We start from the raw sequence: 11,391 nt of genomic DNA on the forward strand, positions 1-11,391 counted from the left end.
TATTGTAAAAAACAGCATAAGCCTATACTTAAAATGAGTAAAAGAATAGCATATCTAAGAATCTGACTTAGCCATCCAGTGGGCAGCCAACTCCAAAGCCACTGCCACCAAGTTGTAGGGGCGTCCTGCAAAATGTTATTAGCTAGATCCTTCAAGTTTTTTACCTGTGTTCTGATTTCAAAACTGTTGTCAGTTAAATTAAAACAGCACATATTCTTTATAGTTTCGCACCCCAACTGATGTTGTAATAGCAGGTAATCTATAGCTGCACGATTATCCAAGATAGCTTGTCTTAATATACCCTGCTCTTCATTTAACAAAGCAATGGCTCGAGAGGTGGCATTTATCATCTTAACATAATTACAGGCTAATTTATGTAATTGATTGCTGTTACTTACTGCCAATGCAGGAAGTCCAACAAGGGAGATGGCTAGTGATACACTTTCTGCTTTATTAAGCAATTCCACCTTGTCATTACAATCAGCCGGCATGGCAACAGCTTCTCTTTTCCTACGTTGAGCTAGCAACTCCCTTTTATGAAGGAAAATGGGAACCAGTCGACTCAGGCAACAGATGGTATCAGAAATATTAGCGGGAACATAATTAAAAGTGGTTTCTCCACATGTCCAAAACCATCCACCTGGTAAAGGAATGTGTCCGTACATACTGGATATGTTAATGTGCTGTGTACAATTCCATGTGGGTCTCCCAACCTTTAGACATCCCTTCTGCACCTTATGTCGACTACAATTAACCATCCGAGCACACGTATTATTAATGGAATTTGCAACATGTGATGTAAATAATTGAAAAGCATTAACAGGCAGCTGGAAGGTTGGAGTTCCCCAATTCGAAACAGTATGATATTTAATCTCTGAAGTATTCATGAACCGCCCAAGTCCTGTAATGTTCCCAATATCCCCAGGTGCTTTGCATACGGGTATTAAACATGTTCCCAACATACCCATTTCCTGTACATGTTCAGTCATGCAAAAGTCACTCACATTTGTCATTCTTGCTAACTGAACCCAGATATTGTGTTGAAACCGCATCCCCAACTCCTGCCCCAACCTGTCAGCCCCGGCGCTTCCTAAAATCCAACAAATGCAAAGTACAAAAATAGAATTTGTATTTAAAGACGCAATTAAAGCAAGAATGGTATTCTCAGTTGTCTTGTCCACCCCGGCTTGTTCCATTGCTTTTTCTGCTTGTGTTGCTAAGTTCTTTATTTGGCCCCAAGTCACGGGAGGTTGCGGAACATTCCGACCACGCTTCCTGGAAGACATCCCAGTATCCTGAAGTTGCAGAGAAAAATTAGGGATGGGATTCTTAAGATTATCGTGCCAGGACATCGTCTTTCCAGGGCCGGATACACCTAGCAGGTACCCACACAGGACCGTCAGGCGTAGACACAGCCGCGTAACCTCGACCCCACGTTATAAGCGGAACTGGGCCTTTCCACTCTGGATTTGGTAGTTGCCGAAACTGCACCCGCGGGGCAGGTAGAGACTCCGACTGCTGAAAATGCCGCTGCGCTCGAGTAGAAAAGGAAAAATGAGTATTGGGAGATTGAGACAAATTTAAATGATTAATGGTAAACAACACTTGTGCCAGCCACTCCTCTTTGGTGGCCAATCCCAGTGGTACTCCTCCTTTTTGTTTTTGTTTAAGCAAATGCTCTTTAAGGGTACGATTGGTACGTTCGACGACAGCTTGACCTGTAGAATTATAAGGAATACCAAACAAATGTGTAATGGACCACTTAGTGCAAAACTGTGCAAATTGCTGTGAAACATATGCAGGACCATTATCAGTTTTTATCGTCTGAGGTTGGCCCATGATGGCAATAGAACGAATGACATGATTAATAACATTCTTAGTTTTTTCCCCTTTCTGAGGAGTTACCCATATGTATCCGGAATATGTATCTACTGTAACATGCAAATACTTCCATGGGGAGAAAGTAGGAAAATGTGTAACATCCATTTGCCACAACTGGTTAACTATGAGACCTCGTGGGTTCACTCCTGGTTCTGGGGATAGAGTTAACTGTGTGCATTGGGGACATTGTTGAATAATGGCAGAGGCTTCCTGGGCAGTAAGATGGAATTGCTTCTGGAGTGCTTTAGCATTTTGATGATGAAGGGCATGACTTTCTATGGGTGTGCAAAGGAGGGCACGAAGAGCCTGATCAGCATATTGATTACCTTCTGTTAACAATCCTGGGAAAGGTTGATGACTGCGAATATGAAATATAGCAAATCGACAAGACCGAGTATGTATGAGTTTTTGAAGTGTAAGCATAAGAGCAAGTAGATTAGTGTCCAGCATGGGAGAGACATAACTACCGGGTAATGCAAGTACAACATTCTTAACATAAAGACTATCGGTAATAATGTTAACCTCCTGATCTGCAAAAGTCAACAGCGCCATACTAACAGCGGCCAACTCAGATCTCTGAGCGGAAGTTTGGGGTAAGGTGAAAATTGTCTTCCAAACCCCCTGCTCGTGCCATGCAACAACCCCTCTAGTTGGACTGCCATCAGTATAGACCGTGACCGCAGGTAAGGGTTGTAAACTGATTACAGATTGAAACTGGATAGGAATTTTTTGTGTAATTTGAAGCCGTGGATCTGATGAGGAACGACATGAAATTGTGCCCAAATAAGAGACTAAAGCCCATTGAAGGTCATCAGAAAGCGCAACAGCATTTTCCCATGTGTAAAGTTTAAGAGGCAACGAAATTTCAACCGGATCGATACCTAATAATTGCCTTGATCGTAATCGTGCTTTTTGGATTATTTCTGCTGCTTGCATTGGCAAAGTTGTGATAGATGACTTTGGTGTATGGGCTAAGTAAAGCCACTCTATTATATGTGTAGCATTGGAGCCTGACTCCTGAGTGAGTGCAGCAAAAAGTTGGCTTCCATCAAATAAAACAAATAAAATCAGTGGTTTATTCAATATTTGTCGATCCACCCAAATAGCTTTTAACGTTGTAGAAACTAATTCTAGGGATTGCCTTGCCTGTTCCGTTAAAGTAATAATATCTGCAGGTTGACGTCCTTGTTTTAAACATTCAAATAAAGGCCCCATGTCTTGAGTGGTAAGTTTACAATATGGTCGAATCCAATTAATAGAACCCAAGAATTGTTGTAGTTCTACATAAGTTGGCTTCATTGACAAAGTAAGACAGGGCAATACAGGAGTGGAGTAGGATTGCATTAATTTATGTCCTAAATACAGAAATGGTTCTTTGAGTTGTACCTTTTCAGGGGCAATCTGCAACCCTGACTGTGACAAATGATCAGTAAGGTGTTGTTGCCACATAGATGGGAGGGTTCTCCCAGCCACCAAGATGTCATCCATATAATGGTAGACCAATAATGTAGGGTATTGAGCCCGAAAGGGTCGCAGGGCCATGTCTACAAACTGTTGACATAGGGTTGGACTATTTAACATGCCCTGAGGTAGCACTTTCCATTGATATCGTTGCGCAGGGCCAGAGTTATTATATACGGGAACAGTAAACGCAAATTTCGGTGCGTCTTGCGCTTGTAACGGTATTGTGAAAAAGCAATCTTTCAGGTCTATAATAGCTAAGGAATAGTCATATGGAATTAAATTTGGATTAGGCGTCCCACATTGTAGCGGACCCATGGGCACAATTAATTTATTTATTTCTCGTAAATCATGTAAGAGCCTCCACTTTCCAGATTTCTTTTTAATCACAAACACTGGGGTGTTATAAGGGCTATTACTTTCTGCTATATGATCAGCTTCCAGTTGCTCCTTTACCAGTTGGTGCAGAGCTTCTAATTTTTCTTTGGGTAAGGGCCATTGTTCTACCCAAATGGGTATGTCTGTCTTCCATTGTAAAGGAAGAGCTGCCTTTTGTTGGCTAATCATTAATAACAATGGTGGTCTGGAATTGCTCCAGTAAATCCCTTCCCCACAGATTTACTGAAATGTCCAAAATACAAGGGCGAATGTGGGCTATACGATCACCATCAAGAGCAACAACTTGTATCCAATCCTTACTCCGTTTTGAATCCTGAGCTCCGCCCACTCCCCACACAGAAGGGGCCACTTCTACTGGCCAAGAGGATGGCCAGTTATGTTCAGCAATTACTGTGACATCTGCCCCAGAATCTATAATACCTTCAAAAATAACATTGTTTAAACAATACTTACGAACCGGTTTCTCCCTGGTCACTTCTGCCAGTACTGCAGCTACCTGTGGATGGAAAGGATTACCTGAAATACTCACACTCGGCGATTTCGTCCTTGTAGATCCGAATCCACCAGTACGTTTTTGGGAGGAAGTGTTCGATGTGAAAAGACGATATGGCAATAACAATAGTTGCGCAAAAGAATCTCCCTTCTTCAACTGAAGGGGAAGGTGACTCCAATACTGAATATAAATAATTCCCTGATAATCAGAATCAATAACACCAGGTACCACCATTATATTATTCTTGGAAGCAGAGGATCGCGGTAGTACAAGGCCTACGGTGCCTTCTGGTAAAGGGCCAGTGAGTGTGGTAGGCATTAAAAGAACTGCTCCAGGCAAAGGAACATCTTTTGACTCTGCATGTATTAAATCAATTCCAGCGCTTCCTTGAGTAGCAGGGGTGGGTACACTTCCTTGAGATTCGGGGCTGGAAGCCTGCCCCAAGTTCAGTTTCCCTCAATAGGACGGGAAGACACATTGGTATTGGTAGTGGGAGCTGAACGACACTGATTAGCCCAATGATAACCCTTTTTACATTTCGGACAGATTTTCTTTGGCCGGTTTGTAACAGTGCCCCCACCTTTAAATGCTCCTCCGCCAGGAGCCCGACATTCCCTTCTGAAATGACCAGGCTTTTGACAATTAAAACAATTGCCTGTAGGTTTGTTACCCTGTCTTAATGCCCCAGCTAACAATGTCATGGCATGAACATGTGTACCTACCTCTGCACAAGCTTGAATCATGTCTCCCAATTCATATTGCGGTCTATGAATAATGTTTTTCAAAATCTTTTTACAGTCTGTGTTAGAATTCTCGTAAGCTAATTTTAACAATAATTCCCCTTGTGCCTGAGGGTTATCAACCTGCCGTGTCAGAGCCTCTTTCAAACGGTCAACAAACTGAAAATAGGGCTCTGTTGCTTGCTGCCGTACATTCGTAAAAGAACGTAAGGGTTCTTTCCCAGCAGGCACCTTTTTAAATGCTTTCTGTATACACTCAGCAGTTCGATGAAATGCGGCTTCAGGCAATACCCCTTGTTGTGCTATGGTAGCAAAATTACCTGACCCATAAATTTGCTCGGGAATGATATTAGCATCCCCAGCTGCTATAGCAGCATGTCTAAATTCTTGGTCCCAAACTACATATTGCGAAGGAGTCAAAATCATCCTAAAGAGATCCTTCCAATCTTGAGGGATCATGTTATATCCAGTAGCTACTCCTTCCAACATCCCTTGTACATAATTAGCCGTAATCCCATATTCTCTTACTGCCTTATTTATTTCTCTAATAACAGAAAACGGAAGAGCTGTCCAAGTTGCTATGCGATTATTAGCATTATTAGGATCTGGCTGATATGTAACGGGAAAAGCTGAAATTGTACCCTCCCAGTCTCCCATTTCTTCCATAGATAATAATCCTGAGGCTGCAGCCTGAGCTATGGCTGCTTTAACCTTCCCAGTAACCTGTTCTTGTTGGACTGGAGGGCTATATGGAGGAGCATTTACAAATTTCTCAATATCCTTTTCAGGTGTAGGTAAAGAAAGTTGGGGATAAAGAGGAGTTTTCTGGTCAGAATTGGCAAACAGCGATGTCTCTTTTATCCCTAAATGACTAATGGCCTCAGCACACTTTTGCCATAATAAGAGATGGTGAATAGGTGCTCTTGGTTCTTCATGTAATTTTCTCCCTATCTTTATCCAATCTGACTGACGTAGTGATCCTTGCTCTGGATACCATGGACATTGACATTGAATTGTTTTTAACAATGATTCAATGTGAGAACGACTTATAAAAGCTGAGGTATCCTGTTTTAAAATTTTTTGTAGCTCTTGTGCATGAACCTTCTGCTGAGCTGACAATTCCCCCCCCATACTCACGAATGGGAGCTGTACGCTGAGGTGCACCGTTGGCTGATCCTGCCAGTGGGTACGAGGGTGTTTGTTCTGAATCACGTCGAGGTCACCAGATGTAGATATCACGACACAGTGAGACACGGTGAGACCAGAGTTCAATTTCGGAGCCCCCCTCGTAATTCTCGTCTCCGCTTTTATTTTACCTCCGCTTGGAGGCGTGGATTATTTTTCTCTCCATAAACAGCCTATGACCTTTAACTATTGTATAACATCACGTACATACATAGTACAACAGCATTATCTACGTGGCAATATGCAGGCAGTTATTTAACCACTACAGATGTCAGTATCGTTTACAGCCATAAAGTTAACCACATCCTGTTTTTCCACTGGTCAGATCGCAATGTCTTGAGAGATAGTGTACTGAGAACAGCAGCGTGGTTTGCCAACGTATGCTGTTCATTCAGTCCACCCCACAACATTTGCCACTTTCCAGTCCTCAGGCACGGAGGAGGACCCAAGGGACAAGTTACATATTTTAGTTAGCAGATCAGCAATTTCACCTTTGAGTTCTTTGAGAACTCTCGGGTGGATGCCATCCGGGCCCGGTGATTTGTCAGTTTTTATATTGTCCATTAAGCTTAGAACTTCCTCTCTCGTTACCACTATTTGTCTCAGTTCCTCAGAATCCCTTCCTGCAAATGTTAGTTCAGGTTCAGGGATCTGCCCTATATCTTCCACTGTGAAGACAGATGCAAAGAATTCATTTAGCTTCTCTGCAATCTCCTTATCGTTCTTTAGTACACCTTTGACTCCCTTATCATCCAAGGGTCCAATTGTCTCCCTAGATGGTCTCCTGCTTTGAATGTATTTATAGAATTTTTTGTTGTTGGTTTTTATGTTCTTAGCAATGTGCTCCTCAAATTCTTTTTTAGCATCCCTTATTGTCTTCTTGCATTTCTTTTGCCAGAGTTTGTGTTCTTTTTATTTTTTTCATTTGGACAAGACTTCCATTTTTTGAAGGAAGACTTTTTGCCTCTAAGAGCTTCCTTGACTTTGCTCGTTAACCATGCTGGCATCTTCTTGGCCCTGGCGGTACCTTTTCTGATCTGCGGTATGCACTCCAGTTGAGCTTCTAATATAGTGTTTTTAAACAACTTCCAAGCATTTTCGAGTGATGTGACCCTCTGGACTTTGTTTTTCAGCTTTCTTTTTACCAATCCCCTCCTTTTTGTGAAGTTTCCTCTTTTGAAGTCAAATGTGACTGTGTTGGATTTTCTTGGCAATTGGCCATTTACATGTATGTTTAATTTAATAGCACTGTGGTCACTGCTCCCAATCGGTTCAACAACACTTACATCTTGCACCAGGTCCCGGTCCCCACTGAGGATTAAGTCCAGGGTTGCCGTCCCTCTGGTCGGTTCCATGACCAACTGGTCTACGGAATAGTCATTTAGAATATCTAGAAACTTTGCTTCTTTGTCATGACTGGAACACATATGCAGCCAGTCTATGTCCGGGTAGTTGAAGTCACCCATTACTACCACATTTCCTAGTTTGGATGCTTCCTCAATTTCATATCTTATCTCCAGGTCTCCCTGAGCATTTTGATCAGGGGGACGATAGATCATTCCCAGTATTAAGTCCCTCCTGGGGCATGGTATCACCACCCACAACGATTCTGTGGAGGAGTCTGCCTCTTTTGGGGTTTCGAGCTTGCTGGATTCAATGCCTTCTTTCACGTATAGAGCGACTCCGCCACCAATACGTCCTTCCCTGTCCTTCCGATATAGTTTATATCCAGGGATAACCGTATCCCACTGGTTTTCTCCATTCCACCACGTCTCCGTTATGCTCACTATATCAATGCTCTCCTCTAAGACCAAGCACTCCAGTTCTCCCATCTTGGTTTGCAGGCTCCTAGCATTAGCGTACAGGCACTTGTAAGCAGTGTCTCTCTTCAAGTGTCTTTGGCACTTGTGGTTAGGCCTGTGGTAATTTTGCTCTTCTGAATTTATATCCTGTGCCCCTGCTCTCACAATGCCTACTTCTAGGCCTACCCCTTTTAAAATTTCATCATTTCTTTGGTTTTTATCCCAGGGGGGAGGTTTATTCCGAACCGGACCTTTCTCAGCTCCTGTCGGGTTTCCCCCCTCAGTCAGTTTAAAAGCTGCTCTGCCACCTTTTTAATTTTAAGTGCCAGCAGTCTGGTTCCATTCTGGTTCAAGTGGAGCCCGTCCCTTTTGTACAGGCCCGGCTTGTCCCAAAAAGTTCCCCAGTGCCTAACAAATCCAAACCCTTCCACCCGACACCATCGTCTCATCCACGCATTGAGACTGCAAAGCTGGGCCTGTCTGGCTGGTCCTGCGCGTGGAACCGGTAGCATTTCAGAGAAAGCCACCTTGGAGGTCCTGGCTTTCAGCATCCTACCTAGCAACCTAAATTTTGCTTCCAGGACCTCACGGCTGCATTTCCCCATGTCGTTGGTGCCAACGTGCACCACGACCACTGACTCCTTCCCAGCACTGTCTACCAAACTATCTAAACGATGGACGATATCCGCAACCTTCGCACCAGGCAGGCAAAACACCTTGCGGTCTACACGCCCATCACACACCCCACTGTCTATGTTCCTAATGATCGAATCACCCACTACAAGGATCCCTCCACCCCCTGGAGATATATCCTCGGCACGAGAGGATAGCTGCTCATCCCCCAAGGAATGGGTCCCTTCTAAGGGATCGTTTCCCTCTTCCTCAGCTGGATGCTCTCCTTCCCCGAAACCATCGTTGTCCATGATAGCAGGAGAGCTATCATCGTTGGAGTGGGACACAGCTATAACGTCCCTGAAGGCCTCCTCCACACACCTCTCTGCCTCTCTCAGCTTTTCCAGGTCCGCCACCTTGGCCTCAAGGAAATGAAGTCGTTCCCGGAGAGCCAGGAGCTCATTGCACCGAGAGCACACCCACGACTTCTGTCCAACAGGCAGATAGTCGTACATGCTGCAGGCGGTGCAAAACACTGGAAAGCCCCCACACCCCTGCTGGCTTCTTACCTGCATAGTTTTGTTTAAGGTTTATTACGTCAATGGGTTGGAGACTGCGGTTTAGTTGAGGTCAGGGAACAGACGGGCAGAGTGGGGGGCCCTGGCCTCCTCGCCCTGCTGCCGAACTTGCTCTGCTGCTTAACTTGCCTTGACGCTTTGTCAGCTGGGGCTCCCTCTAGCTTGTGGAGCAGGCTCCCTCGCTAGAGTGCTCTGACTTTATATGTGTGGCTGGTTCCTCCCAGCTACTGCTGCCAGCCAATGATGTGTTACTTGAGGCTGATGGCTACCAGCTGGGGCTTAACTCTTTAGTATTCTCTCAGGCTTCCTTCCTGAGCGAGGGACGGGGCTGTTTAAGCTTTTGGCTGCTTTTAATCTAATCAAGGGGCTGCGCCTTCCAGGCAAGTCTTTTGTGTTTGTTGTTTTCCCACCTAGAACAGCCTGACCTTTCTTTAACCTAGGGAAACAGAGCTTGTGGTTGTGTTTCAGGAAGGCTGAAGCTGCCCGTTTTAGCAAGGACTGAGCTGACTCTCTCCCTGTATGTATCGGTGGAGTTTCCTTTTCCCCCTTCTCTCCGACTGGAATTTAGCCTTGTTTACAGTGTCCCCTGAAGCTTTCCTGCTAGGGCGGTGTTGAAAACTAGCTTTCTATAGGCTTCCTTCTCCTAGGATCTGTCTCCTAAGATATAGGTTCTTTTGTATATTGTGTTCACCAATATATGCATTTATATGCATACTTTACCCTAGTATGTGCATTTTTGTATGCGTTATTGGGCAGGAAAACTGCATTGCAAAAGCCAGAGAACTGCAAATTTCAAAACATGTTTGTGTTTTGGTCTATGTATCGTTTCAGAAATTAGGTAAGCTCACCTTTAAATGTGAACTGAATCAAAATTTTCTCTTACCCTCACTGTGAATCTTGCCCCCTTGTATACCCCTACCAAATGAAAAGATGTCCCTTGGTAGTCTTGCAAACAGCAGATGACCAAACCAAAATATGCTGTTGAAGTGAATCTACTCTGTTAACACATCAGTCGTGATGTGGGAGGAGCATCAGTGCTCAAAATGGGGTGGGATGGAGAGATACCATCTTTTCTGGTGTACCTAAAACCACCCCACTTCTTTTCAGGGGAAGAACTGAATCTTACTTAGCTCAAAATAAAGCCATCCCCTCCCCACTCTCACTTCAAGCACTGAGGAACACATAATCCACATCCATGTAAGTATGGCTTGTTGTAAGCAGATTATTGCCAGATTTTTTTGGAATGGAAGTTGGAAGCGACAGAACCACAATATTCACTCCGAGTTCCAATGGTAGGGAGCATCAAGCCTAATGTGAATTTGTAAATTTCTCTTGTTATAACTAACAGTGTGGCTCACAAGCAGAATAATGGCCAGAATAATAGATGGCTGCATGAGGCTGTACTGTTCGGATCTTTCTAGAAGGCCGCTCGTTTGAAAATATCTGATATTCCAAACTTTAAAAAATGACTTCATATCTCATTTTATTATTTCTGAACCTTGCAGGATTTGTTCTATTTGAAGTTTTACATCCTCATTTCCTGTCAGTTCTATTAAAATTGATTTCCGCCATCAGCAAGAGAAAGATAATACAAAATGGGTTCCTGCGAGGAGAGGTAAAAAATAAAACAAACTTATCCCCACAGGAGCCATTACAACCCCTTATATTATTTGAGCTTACTTTTTCTTCTTGTTCTCAGAAAAGAGCAAGTTATCCTTTGGCCAATTATAGAACAAACATGTATTTCAAGGAAACTTGCAAGAAGTGTTCGGCCTTTACTGTTTTCAGTTGCAGAAAATAAATATGGTGGGATTTTTTCCATCAGAATGAAAAGTAGAGAATCAACTTTATATTTGTTGTTGGTAGTTCCGGGTGATAACATTATTTGTTATTTAAAACAACAACAAGCTTTATGGATCTGTGCGGTTTGTTTTGGGCCCATCTGCACCATACATTGAAAGCACGTTATGCTACAATCATGGCTTCCCTCAAGGAACTTTAATTTGTAAAGCAGGTGTGGGGAACCTTTAGCCCCCAGATGTTGCTGAACTACAACTCCTCTCATCCCTGACCATTGGCCATGCTTGCTGGGGCTGCTGGGGGTTGTAGTTCAGCAACATGTGGACAGCCAAAAGTTTCCCACCCCTGTTACAAATGGTGCTGAGTGGTTAGGAGACTCCCTATTCCCTTCACAGAGCTACAATTGACAGAATGGTTTAACAATCAATCCCTATTCCCAG

General features: G+C 43.6%; 1 long non-coding RNA gene across 1 annotated transcript; it reads right to left on the reverse strand.

The window, feature by feature from the left end:
- Nucleotides 1-685: 685 nt before the first annotated feature.
- Nucleotides 686-6,525, reverse strand: LOC133368426 (uncharacterized). Its single transcript, XR_009758636.1, has 3 exons — nucleotides 6,112-6,525; nucleotides 4,195-4,237; nucleotides 686-1,530 (listed from the first exon to the last, which is right to left on the reverse strand). It is a non-coding gene; the product is annotated as an uncharacterized LOC133368426 (long non-coding RNA).
- Nucleotides 6,526-11,391: the final 4,866 nt, after the last annotated feature.

This window comes from Rhineura floridana, chromosome 12 (genome assembly GCF_030035675.1).
Source record: "Rhineura floridana isolate rRhiFlo1 chromosome 12, rRhiFlo1.hap2, whole genome shotgun sequence".
Taxonomy (NCBI): Eukaryota; Metazoa; Chordata; class Lepidosauria; order Squamata; family Rhineuridae; genus Rhineura; species Rhineura floridana.